This window comes from Corvus kubaryi, unplaced genomic scaffold, assembly GCF_017639235.1.
Source record: "Corvus kubaryi isolate FWS band 111438036 unplaced genomic scaffold, C.kubaryi_AGA036_p1.0 37357, whole genome shotgun sequence".
Taxonomy (NCBI): Eukaryota; Metazoa; Chordata; class Aves; order Passeriformes; family Corvidae; genus Corvus; species Corvus kubaryi.
The window spans coordinates 1,012,567-1,027,706 of record NW_024581117.1 but is presented as its reverse complement, the minus strand read 5'-3'; the positions used below and the strand labels follow the sequence as shown (position 1 = coordinate 1,027,706).

At 40.0% G+C, this 15,140-nt stretch overlaps 1 long non-coding RNA gene across 1 annotated transcript in view; it reads left to right on the top strand.

Moving 5' to 3' along the window:
* LOC121667243 overlaps window positions 1-15,140 on the top strand; it is a 53,259-nt gene that overhangs the window by 12,859 nt on the left and 25,260 nt on the right. Inside the window, exon 2 of the long non-coding RNA XR_006016979.1 lies at window positions 3,897-4,012. This is a non-coding gene — a long non-coding RNA (uncharacterized LOC121667243). The remainder of the gene's footprint in view (window positions 1-3,896; window positions 4,013-15,140) is intronic.

Sequence of the window (15,140 nt, the reverse complement as noted above, 5' to 3'; positions counted from 1 at the left end):
TCACCCAGGGGTGTCCTGGCCTCTGCCCTCCCAGGGGTGCCATGAGCAGCCCCTCCTCCTGTCTGCCTGGTCCAGGTGCTGGGGCAGGAAGAAGGACCCGTGCTGGGGTGCTGGCTGGGAGCTCTCAGGTCAGCTCCACCCCAGGGGGGTCTGCAGCCGAGGATCTCAGGAGGGGCGAGCCTCCATCACCTGGGGGCTTCTCCAGAGGGGCTGCAGGGTATTGCACTTCCTGGGATTAGTGACAGAGGGGTGCTCAGAGACTGGGGATGTTTATCAGCATTTTCTGAAGGGGTCACAATGTATGGTTTATGATTTGCATCACTGACACTGATATCTCTATAGCTCATCGATTGCCAGTTAATTACATGTCATTAATAAATAAATAAACCACTTCAATCCCGATTCAGTTTAACAACATCAAATTAAAATCTTTCCACTGTGAAAGCTCATCATTTAGGGACAAGAAATTGATTCCGTAATGTTTTATAATGTTACATTTTCAGATGTATTGTAGAGATTTATTCCAGAAGAACAGAGTCTTTATAGCCAACAAAGTTTTGCTCAGTTTATACCACTGCAATTCAGAACATGGTGCCAGATGCCTGTGGCTTTGAAACTTCTAATGAATGTTACCTTCAATACTTTGGAAAGGGGCTCAACTAACTCTATAATGAGAGTATCAGAGTTAAAGCAACAGGTATGACAGTAGAGAGATTTCTCTTGCTGGCTTTTTTTATTCACTTTTGGCCAGATCCTTTGCCAATTTTTTCCCCTTTTTTTTTCTTTTACTGTGTCTATCTAATTTTAGAAACAGAAAGTGAAGTACGCGTTTAAGCAGATTGTGTTTGCCCTTTTCAGAATTTTTTCCTTCATTTCCATGAACTCTCCAGATTACATAGCTCTTGATCTTTTGCAGTCACTTGAACAGCAGGTGGGAAAACCAGCTAATCTTAGAGACGTATTTTAGAAACTGCACACAGATAAATATGTTCTTTAGACATGATTATTTTATATAATTAAAGCAATGCTACATAAGAGGTCTTAATAAAAAATAATGTCATAAAAATCCCCACTTGCATATACATACAGAGGGAGGGGGTTTAGCTAAAAAATGCGAGAGGAAAAATATTTTATTGAAAGGACAAAAGTTTATTAATTAAATCCTACATATTCTCAGGATTTCTACAACAAAGTTACTGTCTCACTTTATACATAGCAAACTATATGATGAAATCTCAATTAGCAGACATGCCCAAGTGTCTCTGTTCTGTCACATAAGAATATTTTAATGTTTTTTGTATTAAAACATTTGAATCATACTTGAAGTTAAGCCTAGGGGCTATTATGAAATCATTTTTCTGGGAGAATAAGTGGGTCTGATTCCAGATATTTAATTTTTTTTTAAATCCATTTTATAAATCATTTGTTTTCAGTCCTATGGTTTTTTCTTTCATGAAGGAATGCAGTGAATAGTTTATATATTGTGAGCCTGGATAGTTTCTGAATCACAGAAAATGCAGACATCATAAAAACTGACAGAAAGCAATTTGAAAAAATAATTGGCTCGAACCAGACTGAAATATCCCTCAGGAACAGTCATGTCCCTTGCCTTAGGGCTCATGTAAATATGAGGGGGGCATTCATTAAGTGTCTCTCAAGAACAGGACTGAAAGTTTTCTTCATATGTTTGTGTTTCATGTAGGTACAGGTACACAGGTACAGGCAAACACCAGCATGGTAACACCCAGAGCTGAAAGCCACATGGCTGTTTTGTTCCAGATAAATGCACACTAGCTCCTTTAATGAAGCCACGTCTTCCACAAAAAAAGCCAACTGGTACATAATTTGTCATGCACAAATGGTACCAACTTGCAGGATGTTCTCTTGGTATGTCATATTCAACATGCACCCATCCAAGCACAGGTAGACATGCCCCTTTATTTAAAACAAGTAAACAAATTAATAACTAAATTTAAAAGTTAGTCTGATACATCATTGTGCTGAGTTGTGGTTTTGGGTCTTGGTTTGGATTTTGTTTTTTATTTTAATGCTTTCTCAATTAAAGAAAAAAAAATTTAAAAGTTGATTCTCAGTCCTCAGCCTCTCAAAGCATAGTGAAAGAAATCCTTACAGCTTGCATGTTAAGTCTGATGCAAGGTTCACCTATGTGTATACAAATAGGGATGTTCTTCAGCAATTCCAGAAACATCCCTTTCTCACTAGTACTGTAGAAGTATGATATAAGGAAAATACAGATTCCCTGCAATTAAACTAAATTTAAATGTACTGAATGCATAACTAGCAGCCATCAATAAGCTACACTGATGAATCTAAACAGAACCAAAATTTCAGGCTGCAGCTCTGCCTGGGAAATCAGATACAAAATGTAATAGCCAGAGTTTCTTAAGAAATCTTATGTCAATATTAGTGTACAAACATGGGGAATCTGAAGTATTCTGTTAAATTCTGAGGATTGACCAGGAATGTGAATGTGACAGTTGATCCTGATGTTCAAAGTATATTGCAATAAGCTGACTTTGCCCAAGCGTTCCATTTTAGCCCCATGCCAATGCACCACTTCTGTTACAGTCTGAAAGAAGAGTTATAGAGCAAGCAAAGAATCATCTGCTGACAAAAATGACAAAAAGAAATAAGACATTTAACAAATTATCTACACATTTTCAAATTCTTACAGACATTAAATCTTAAATTCAATCTCATTTTAGTGTATTTTCATGCAATTATGCTATAAAATACTCTCTCCACTAGTGCTACATCATATTGTGGTTTTAAAAGATGAAGCCCTGGTTTGATAGTGTTTCAAGAACTGAATATGCAGAAAAATGCTTGGCTAAAGAAAGACAATATGTTTTTATATGTCAAACATTAAAGTATTTTTTGCTTTCTTCCCTGCTGTATCACTGCTTTCAGAGATACCATTTCTTATGTCCCATCCACTTGAAACTCTACAGAACCTTGTTAGCCTACACTCTTTCTTTTGAAGTAGGAGACTTTTTATTTGTGGATACCATTAAAACACTGAAGTGTAAATAAGTGACTTCTGTCTCAGAAAGCATTTTGAAAATTTTTTCTGAGATATTTTCATGGAAATGATGAATCCCTTTCGTCCCCAGACTGTGAGAATATGTACCTTCAGAACCAGAACATGTCAAACACCTCTGAAGGGCTGGGACTCACTTCAGAAATCTGGTGAGGGATTCTGGCATTTCAAACTGCTTTCCTCCAGTTGAACAGTTTTTCTAATCATAAAATTAAAACAAAACTTTGCAAAGTCTGCAAAATTGCTGGTTTTGATAAAAACACATTTTTGAGAGATTTTTTGAGACGTACAATAAATAATGATCATAATTTATTTTAAACACTGCCATTTTATTAGTATATCAGTAAGTATGGGAAATTTATGAGTTCTGAGAAGGCCAGTTATTTAATGGCATTTCTAGCTAGCTAAATACTGTATAAAAAGTTGTCTCTTCTCTATTATAAAAATGTGCAGCTAGGTTCTAGAAAATCAAACAGTGGACAAAATTTTAAAGTTGAAAAAAAAAAATTGAGACATTACATAGACACTAACCTCCATGAGTACTTGGAATTTCTTTGTTTGTTTGTTTGTTTGTTTCTTGTTAATAAGAAGATTGACTGGAAAAGGAAGACAACTGTAAGGAACAATTTGGTGACAGCTTGGAGGCCACCTGGTGCAGGTATGCCTGGCACATACTACCAGATGATACACCAGGAGCTAAAAGATGTTGTGTATACCCATAGTCCAAATACATTGCTGAGAGTGTTAAGTATCTGTAGGCTCAGCGGAACTATAATAACCATCTGGTCTCCCTTTTTCTTTTCTTTTCTTTTCTTTTTTTTTTTATATCAAGCAGCCTGCAATTTCCCCTACAAGAGCTCTTTTCTGTTGTTATGGAGAGATGCTTCTTGTCTCGCACTCCAGTGTGGCTGTAATTGCATTCCAGCAGTATTGAGAGCAATGGGCACAAGGGTATGTACATTTCTCTATTTATTTGTTTAGCTGTTTCTACCAAAGTCATATTTCTACCACTTTGTTAAAGGTCAGGTTTCAATACAAGGGCTCTACTATCCTACGGTCCATCACAGTAAATAATAAAGCAGATAAACAAGTCAAAATGCCTGCAATATAAATGTACAAACATTGATTTCCATTTTCTTGTCCTAAACACACACCTTCTTGTGATCCTTTGCTGCATTCTTTCATTATACATGTTCTGTTATGTCAACCTTCTGGCCAGCAACACAGTAAAAAATCCAAAGTTTTCACTTAGTCAGTTACTCTACATAATTTTAATGTCTCTATTTTAAAATACATTTTTTCAAGTAAGCTGTACACTAATGTTTTCAACAATTTAGGCTGAAGCTCTCCTTTAAAAGAAATTATTTTAGACTGAGTGATTTTTCTCTACTAAATATGTTTACCATCATAAACTTTACTCGGCCTAGAATGAAAGAATAATCAGATTGCCAACATTTCATTTCCTAGGTTATTTTACCATGTTCCCTGTTGTAGTTGTCTAAATACTGCTATAAAGATTATGCACAGCAGTGTAAGTAAGCAAGCCCTTCTGGCCTTGCTTACTTACAGAGTCAAACAAGAAAACATACATATACTAGCTACACTGATGTGGTGACTATGTCAGCAGACAAGAAAAGGGCTACAGATATCATTTATCTGGACTTCTGTAACGACTTTGTCACAATTCCCCACAACAGCCTTCTCTCTAAACTGGGGAGAGGTGAATTTGATGGGTATACTGATGGAAAAGGAATTGGTTGTACAGTTGTGTCCAGAGGGTAGTGTCAATGGCTAAGAGTCCCAATGGACATCAATGACAAGTGGTGTCCCTCAGGGGCCTGTACTGGAACCAGTGTTACTCAATATCTCCAGAAATGACACAGACATCAGGATCAAGTGCACCCTCAACAGCTCTTCAGAAAACACCAAGATGAGTGATGCAGTTGACACACCTGAAGGATGGGATGCCATCCAGAGGGACGTGGAAAGCTTGACAAACAGGTCTATGGGAATCTCATGGGGTTTAATAAGACCAAGTTCAAGGTGCTGCACCTGGGTCAGAACAACATCCAGTACTAGCACAGGCTGGGGATGAACAGATGGAGAGCAGCCCTGGGGAGAAGGACTTGGGGGTGCTGGTGGGTGAGAGGCTGGACATGACCCAGCCATGGGCACTCACAGCCCAGAGAGCCAAACATGTCCTGGGCTGCATCCAAAGCAGCGTGGGCAGCAGGGGAGGGAGGGGATTCTGCCCCTCTGCTCTGCTCTGGTGAGACCCCACCTGGAACACTGCATCCAGCTCTGGGGTCCCAGCACAGGAAGGACAGGGACCTGTAGGAGTGAGTCCAGAGGAGGGCAACCAAGTTGATTAGAGGGATGGAGCACCTCTCCTATGAGGAAAGTCTGAGACAATTGGGATTGGTCATCCTTTAAGAGAAGATTTTGGGGTGACCTAATTGTGGCCTTCCAGTACCTGAAGGGAGCCTACAAGAAAGATGCAGAGAAAGATGCAGGCTCACAAGAGCCTGTAGTGACAGGACAAGAGGGAATGGATTCAAACAGAAAAATAATAGGTTTAGGTTAGAAATCAGAAAGCAATTCTTTATTGTGAGAGTGGCGAGGCAATGGAAGTGGTTACCTGGAAAAGCTGTGGATGCCCTATCCCTGGAAATGTTCCAGGTCAGGCTTGGGGGCACTGAGAAACCTGCTCTAGTAAAAGATGTCTGTGTCCATGGCACTGAGATTGGAACTAGATGATCTTTAAAGTCCCTTGAAACCCAAACCATGCCATGATTCTATGATTCTCCCTATCCCAATCCCTGGGAAAAGTTCTCTTTGCCTAAAGACATAGTAAGCATTCCTGTCTTCTGAAAGGTCAGAATTCAACTTCTGACCACACAGAAACAAATGTGCAATCTTGGATTTTTGTTTTTGCAAATACACAGAAGTTTTTCTGAGTCATACAGTATTACATACTGAAGAATTTGCTTCTGAGTTTTGAAAACCTATACTTTGTCAACTTGTACAAAAGGTAATATAAGAAAAGGCACATAAATCAGCTCCTTTTCTTGTTGAAACTCCATTCTAAGAAATACAAAGTCTCTACATATTTCAAAAAAAATGCTTAGATAGAGACTCTTGTGCCATCTCAACTTTTAGAGAAGCATATACCTACCGTGTTAGATCATGCTCAAGGAAAGAGGAAATTCTTGTTGTGCAAAACCAAGGTATATCTTTCATTTTAGACAGCAAAACTAACTGTTTGTCAGAGGGACTGACATTCAGATGTGATAAGTAGTTTTTGTACAGCATAGACATCGAGTGTCTACCAGCCACTGAGGAGACAAAATGTTATATGAGTATCATACAAACATCTACTGAATTTCAAAATCAGAGAGGATTAATTAAGAAAAACAACAAATAAACAAATAAAGAAACAAACAAATACCCCCCTCCAAAAAAACCCCACATGCCTAACATTTTCAATGTGTTTGAAAAAATATTCGAAGACAGTCTTTCCTATAATGTTTAAACATCTCCCTTTTAATCAGAAAAAGTATCTTTACAAATCTTTTTTGAAATGGAAAGGAACTGAGCTACTAATTCTGGAGGCCCATAAATATTCTAATTGAATTTTAGAATTGCCTAACCCAAAACAAAGACCAGTATGGTGGGGGTTTAGGAAAAAGGCAATTGTTTCTTTAAATATATTTTATCTTCCACACTGGTATATTAATTCTGTCCCTTGCTTAGTAATGACCCACAGATTTTTTTAATAATAAACTCATATGTGGACTATTCCAAACAATGGAGAAAAGAAGCACAAACATTTTTAAACATTCCGAAAACAAGCCCAAGACTTCTTGCTGTTCATTTTCTCTACTTCTGCTAATCCAGGTTTTGCAGAGAACTAAATATTACCTGTAGATTTACTTGACCTTTGGAACAATAGGTCTCTTAAGTTCTTCAGTTGTAGCAGGCATCTCAGTGTGAGGGAAAAAAGGTCATACTTGCAACATTACTGAGAACTAAATGGATATAATTATGTAATTTACAGACCTGGTATGCAGATTTTACTTCATGCCAGCCAAACCTAGATCCAGTTGAACTCCTAACAGTGTTCAGAAAACATGATTAAATATCTGATTTTCCTTTCTCAAGTACCTCAGAAATGTTGGTTTCTATGAAAACTATAAATTTCGTAAGACTGCATAAAACAGAACAATGCTGATTCTGCTGGCCACGAGGAAAAAAAATAATTCTTTAATGTAGGCTCTTCCTTTAAGATACAGTTTATTATCCATGGGAAAAAGATGACAGGATAATAGTCCGCATAGTAGGAATGCCTATTTGCACTCCAAACATACACTAGAAGACCACTACAGCTTGTCTCCAATAATAACCAAGGCTTTTGTTAAGTATCTGCTATTCACTTCCAAAGTAGTTCTGATCCATGAATTTAGCCTATGGGTCTTAAAAAGACAAGTCATTATGTGACAAGTAGGAAAAACTTTAGAAGATAGTGTTGCTATTTCAGGGTGAAAGTACTCACTGTAATCAGTTCGTGACTCTTTCAGTTTGTCAGAATAAAAGGTTTTTCAGCTAGCACTTGGATTTATTCATACAACTGAAGAAAAAAAATTAATGTAAGCTTAGTCTCTTCTCTCTTATAGATTGTTTCAAGCACTTCCAGGAAAACTGAAGTAGTCCTAGCTTTCCCTCTCGTCTTTGCCATTCCATGTTTAGCTTCTCTTTGGGAAAAAAAATAAGCCATTGGTTTAAGAATATTACTTCAAAATATGAAAAAAAGGCAGTAAAATTTTTGTCAGCAGAGATAGCAACTTTTGCGTGGATGCATTAACCCACTGAGTCTTAACAACTTGGGAACATCCTAACCTCCCCCTGTGGATGTTGGCAAGTTACGTTCTGACTGACTTTGCACAGCTCTAGGATAGCAACAAAATTATGTTTTTATGTATCTATATCTTTCAGAAATTGTTTTGCTCATATGGCAGTCCATACACTGTAATTAACAAATGAAACTGAAAAAGAGGAAACCCAGACTCCTTGATGGTATATGATTTTGTGGTTTCATGAATTAGTGTGTTTTATTTATTTGTCTTGATTAATTTTCATCAAAACATTGTTAACTCAGATAGTCTGAACAGGATGTGACTCAGTGTACCTGAGAAAAAATGTTAATTGTGTTTTGGTTTAATTACTTAGAACTTCTATATTTTTAGTGGTATTTTGAGATACCCTTGAGCTCCCTAAGACCTTGTTATAAACAAAACATTGCATTTTAAGTATATATTAAAAGCCAAAAAATTAAAGAAGGGAAATTTAAAATTTCCTTTTTTAGAAGAGAGTAACTGCTGTTGAAGTCAGCAACTTACTGATCTTTGAATGAAACAGAAGATTGCTGGAATATTACTAACTCTGCAGCTGTACTGCTTCAAAGGTCATTCCATTTGCTTTCAGCTGCACCTAGCGCTTAAGCAAAAGAGCATGAGGAAACAATAATGAAGGTGTAAATGACCCAAAAGCAAGTTAATTTTGAAGTTTGCTACAGCTGAGCCCATTGTCAGAGATCACAGAATCACAGAATGAGTTAAGCTGGAAAAGACCTCTGAGATCATAGGGTCTAACCTTTGACCAAACACCACCTTGTCAGCTAGACAATGGTACTAAGTGCCCCATCCAGTCTTTCCTTAAACACCTTCAGAGATTGTGATTCCACCACATCCCTGGGCAGCCTGTTCCAATGCCCACTCACCCTTTCTGAGAAAAAATATTCCCAAAGTCCAACCTGAACCTCCCCTGGTGCAGGTTTAGACTGTATCCTTTTGTCCTGTCATTGGTTGCCTGTGAGAAGAGACTGACCCTCACCTGGCTACACTGTTCTTTCAGGTGGTTATACAGTGATGAGGTCTCCCCTGAGCCTCCTTTTCTCTGGGCTAAACAACCCCAACTTCCTCAGCTGCTCCTCATAAGACTTACCCCCTAGACTCTTCCCCAGTTCTCTCTCCCTTCTCTGGACATGCTCCAGCACCTCAATGTCTTTCTTGTAGTGAGGGGCCTAGAACTGGACGCAGCACTCAAGGAGTGGCCTCACCAGTGCTGAGTACAGAGAGACAATCACTGCCCTGGTCTTGCTGGCCACACTATTGCTGATACAGGATGACATTGGCCTTCCAGACCACCTGGGCACACCTGGCTCTTGTTCAGCTGCTGTTGACCAGAATCGCCTGATCCTTTTCCACAAAAAACTTTCCTGCCACTCTGCTCCCAGCCTGTAAAGCTGCTTGGGGTTGTTGCAACCCAGGAGCAGGACCTGGCACTTGGCTTTGTTGAACCTCATCTAATTGGTCTCAGCCCATCAATCCAGCCTGTCCAGATCCCTCTGCAGAGCCTTCCTACCCTCCAGAAGATCAACACTCCTGACCAACATGATGTCATCTTCAAACTGACTGAGGGGGCACTTCAACCTTTCTGAATAAAATTCAAACTGAACAAATAAAATACCCATCCAGTTTATACCACTGCTCGGGCTGGTTAGTGATACTTTATGTATAACAACATTCTTGTGATTCCAATTTTTATTATTGCATATAGTGCAAAAGGGATTAATATTATAAAGGATACCACACTAACTGATGCCACAATAAATGCAAATGTACTTGGGCAGCTGCCAGTACCAGCAAGCATCATTCAGGGCAAAAGACTATCAAATGAACACAAGGTGAAGGGTTTATGTTTTCAATATATTTCAAAATCAATTACAGGGAGCTAATTATTATATGGTGCTTTGAGGTTTGCTCTTGAAAAATGCAAATTCCTCTTAGGACCTAATAAGTAACAAATAGTACAATACCTACTTTAGGTACACAGTGTAGGAGCATTAGCAAGGCAGACTGCAATAAAATCAGGATCTTGACTTTTATTAGCTATTTTAATGCAAGGAAAATATAGAGAGTATTTAAGGTTGTGCTAATGCAGTAACACTTTATTGTTTTTATTATTGATGATGACAGTGATGATATTAACATGATGACCTCTTTACCCAGTGAGGCTGTATTTTTGCTACTGTCACTACAATAAATAAATCATTGTTTAAAGCCAAAAATGGATCTTGAGCACAAATTTTTCTGCCAGTTCTAACCTCTTGATAAGTACATACACATGTGAAGTATAAGTTTTAAAAAATATATTTTAATCATAGATATATTTGTGTTCATGTTCTATGTTTTTTTGTTATTCATAATCTAGAGGATAATATCCATCAGGTAGCTGAGAACTTAAAAGAACAATTTTGGCAGCAATTAAGTATCTAGAAGCAAGATAATCCTCAAAGTTTTTTTCAGCTAAGTTGAACAGTCCCCTTCTTTTCAACATTGAAATCTCCGCAGCACATTTATCCAATCTGTAAGTCTGCATGTCTCACAGGTGAGGACAGTTCTGAATTTATTTCACACTCAAGAATCATCCTTATTCATAAATGAGATGTGAGGCTCAAATCTGCATTTGCTGAACCCTTGACATGTCAGGGACAAACCCCTTACCAGCTATGTCTTCCTTTAGAAACAGATCAGTGAAAGGGTGGCAATGGAAAGTGTTGATGATGCTCAATTTCTAATAGTGAGGAGCACTGCATTTAAAGGTAATATAAAATCACTTGCAAAACAGTGTCAGCATACAAACACATAATTTTCGTCTTTTGCTGAAAGCCAGGTCCCTCTTTCACAGAAAGTCCCCCTTTTGCACTTTGAGCACAGTTCCTTATCTTCAGCAAGTGATGCGGACAGCATCTGGGGCTATTGCACTCTCTCTCTAGAGAGGCTTTAAATCCCATATCTGGAAAATAACTAATTTCCTGAGCTCTGTAATGCAAGCCTATCATATAATAGAAAAGAACATATCCCCTCTTTTCAGACCATTGGGTTTTTGAATGCAAGTTTGAACATGAAAAGGATTTCAGGTTCTTGATGTGGAATAGATAAAGATCTATAACACTCCCTTGCTCCACACTTTTCCTGTTGGCTGTCTTCAGTCAGAAAAATGCCAACAGCTCTGGATTTGCTTAGCAGGTTATTTCAAAATCCATTGGAGTATGCCTAATACACTTGGCATTTTTCTACAGAGAGCTTTAGTGCTTCACTGCAGACCTTCATGATAGGAACTTCAAAGTTCAGCTCTTCTACATCTGCTGTTTCTGCAACTTACTGTGCAAATTGCTTAAGATTACATGGGAAATATGAAGCTCAAGTGGATATTTAAACACTGATTCTCAAACCAGTCCTTTAACCATAAGCCAGTTCTACCCACGTAAAGATACAGATTGAAAAATACAAAGATGGAACTAGTCTACATCAGTCAGTTTTTGCTTTGAGCACAGGTAGAAAACAATTATATTTTCCATGTAGCTATCACTCACATACCTAGAAATAATAGCATACAAAACAAAAGTCTTAAAACACTGCAATGATTCTTTTTAATGATAAGTAAATAAAAATATCTCTAGTTTCATAAACTGATACTAGGGACCAGGATTTAGCATGTAGAGTCCCCGCATGTCAGCTGGAGTTGAACAGGCACAAGAGAAAAAAGAGTAATTAAAGGCTACTGACTGATGAGATATAACAATGCTTCCTGCACTGTAGTCCAGGGAGCACAATCAGCAATCTGTGGAGCCAGTTCTGCCATACCAAGGAGGCATCTGTCAATCTCCAAATAGAGATGTTACGCAGCAATAGTCAGGTCACAGTTCTGTCCTACATCCCAGAGCATTTCTTCAATTAGCTAAACAACATAAGTCAGGCACAAGCACTGTACTAAAAGCTTCATGGCTGCATCCTTACTTGCTTCAGTTGAGCTTGCTTCAGTGCTTGTTCTGACAGATGCAGAGCTCAACAGTTAAAATGAGAATCAGACAGGAGGTTCAGGACGAAAAAAATATTTTCAGTTGCCCAGCGTTTACTATCAGACAAGCTGGAAGAACACACCTTGCACCTCTACTCCACAGAACATGCTAGTTGGAGCCCAAGTCACTGCTCCTTCCTCTTCATAGCCAAGTCTAAGAGCCAAATACGTGGTATCACCTCAGAAGGGTCCATCAGTTCTGTACAGGGAGTGGGCAAGGAAGCAGGCAGTACACAAAGAAACACCTCTTACAAGCCTGGAAGGCTACACGGAGGCCCCTTGCACTCCAGGACTGCACAGTTCATCAGTGAGTGAGAGGACTGCCATCAAGTTTCCAGGGAAGCAGGAATGGAAGTGAGTAAAAATTTACCTGCCCCAAGTCCTCCCACAAATTTTCTGACTCACAGGTCAGCCCAACACCCATACAGACACACCAGCGTGTTTTGCAGCTCCCTACCTCAACAATATCTCTTTATGGCAAGAAGAATGGAAAACACCTCTTCCTCTGACTATGGCAGCAAAATTTTAATTTCACCACTCACTTTTCTGATGCAAGATGTGATCAAGTGTTTGCAAAGCATTCTACTCGTATACTTCACCATATAAATTGCACAGAAACTGAAAGCAAATTTGCCGAATGAGATGGCAACCTGAAAGCAGTTGGAGATTCACTGCTATTTTGAGGATACAAAACAAGATCCCATTTCTCAATACATCAGAAATTTTCCAATATTTGGATTTACAGTTGTCAGCGATTGAGGCACGGACCCAGACCGGCAGGGAATCTGAATCATTTATTCAAAGGAGTGAGTTGGTTTTATACACTTTTCTAAGGCACAGTATTTCCTTATAGGGTGTTGCCACATCAGCAACACACTTTCTCAGTGTCCTCCTATGGATGATCACTCGCTGTTCACCCATCCGTCAGCTCCCGGCAGGCTCCTCTCCGTAGGGCTCTGCCCTGTGACACCTCCTCCCCCAGGGTCCGGAGGAGACAAGTCTCTCTGTGCCACCATGTGCTCCTTTGTGCTGCCATCTGCCTCTGCAGGCAGGTTTTACAGCTCACAACCCAATTCTACCTTGTAATTCCCCATAATTCCCCCTTTTCTCTTTTATACAAATAAGAATAAGACAGTGATTAAACAGATAGAACTTTGAGAAACAACTTAAAGTTGTCTTAAACTTTTACCATCACTCAGACTCTGCAGTGGCTGGGAGGTCCTGTTTCACAGTGAGGACTTAGAAAGTCTTTCTTAGGCAAGACTTTCAAGTTTATTTTGAAAGAGGGTCCAGCTTTTCTAAGATCAAATTAGCAAGTCCAAGTGACTTGATTACACTTTTAGAGCAGAAACACCTGAGTCTGATGGTATAATTCCCTAGTCAGCCAGGGTTAGGGCTTGGCCAGAGCCTTAAGCTTTGATTGGGAGCGTTTCTCTAAAATACTTACAAAATTGCCTAAAAATTCTATTAATATCTTGTGACCATTCTGAATGCAATTAAAAAATTAAGAACATATAAACTTCTTTGCAGTCTTTCACAGGGGGCACAACCCACCCTGCACCCCCCATTTTCTGTTCTAACAGTATGTAACACGAACATCTTTCAACTTAATAAATTCAGGAAAATGTGGAACATAACATGCAGTTTTCTTACTATACACAGTAAAATAATACATCTAATACAACAACAAGTGCGCCCTGAGTAAAAATAAGCAAGTTAATATCATCAAATGCTTAAATACTTCACCGTTTTACAGAATATACATAAAACCAGGCCTTGGAAAATTACAATTATAATAACATTAACTCTCTAAGTGGTTTCAAAAGGTTTCAAAAAGTAACAAGCCTAATTCTTGCTTAAAAAAATAGCTTACAAATTATAATTATTATCCATCACAAAAAGAAAACAGAACAATGCAGGGGGGTCACAAGGTGGTGTGGTAAAAAAGCAATCTTTGAGATAGGGTCTAGAATTGTGGCAACATTTTGAATAATGAAAACAGAAGAGTTCTACGGACCAGCTGCAGGAACAACATACTTAGTCCGCAGCCACTTCTGCACAAGCTGGTGCAAATGCTGTAGCCCCCCCTCCCCCAAGGAAGGGGCCATCGGTCCACTCAGTCCTTTTCTTCAGCACAGGATCAGCTTCCGAGGGTCCGCAGGGAACAGGAGCCTGGCTGTAGAGGGTCCAGGGGCCGGCAGAGGTCTGCCAGCCCCTCTCCTTACTCTCACATGCAGAGAGCCACTCACGGCCCCTGCCATGTGCTGAGCAGAGCCATGGCCCCGCCAGCTCCCAGCGCCGCTGATCTCGCCCGCCCATGGCATGGGGGCGGCCGCCAGGTGCGGCCACAGCTCTGCCATGTGCTCACCACCGCTTTCTGGCTCCACCATGTGCTCACCAGGGCAGTGCTCTCGCTAGCGCCACACCACCGTAGCCCCGCATGCTCGCCCACTGCTGCTGCACTCTCGCAGCGGGCAAACAGAGAGGAAACATGCTACCAGGACAGAACCCCCCGGCTCCAGCCACTCGCCAAGACCTGGCTCCAGCTCATGCCGCATGGCGCAGGGCAGCGCGAGCTCTTCTACGATACCATCTGGTTCCCCTCCAGGGTCAAATGGGTCAAGGGACGAGGGGCCATTTTCTGGTTCTTTTCTTACAAACCCAACAGACTTACGGTCGCTCGCTGCCGGTGCAGAAGGGCTCGGCACAGCTGCTGCAGTGACACAAGCAGCTTTCTTTGTCTGGTCTCTGGGTGCCACATGTGCCATGAGCTCCTTACACACAGCCCTCCACGGACACAAAAGCGCTGTCAGCACTGTGTCACCACATGTAACTCGGTCCCACAATGCATCTAAAGCGTCCCATGTCTGAGGATCAAAAATACTGGTACTCTCTAAAGTTGAGTCACAGTTCTTTGTCCAGAACAAGAGTCTATTCAAATCTGTAGACTGAACTTTCCTGCTGTGTTTCTTTAAAATCCATTTTAACATCTCTGTGGTGTTCTGTTCTGGGGATACAACCATCCCCCATCATTCCCTGTAGCTCACCTACAACTTGCAGGGATTAATTGCTGGCCAGCTTTCCTGCTACTTTCAGCATCACTTCAAATCCCATGGGCTCACTGATGGACGCACAGTTAGGTGTATAATAAATTCCTCAC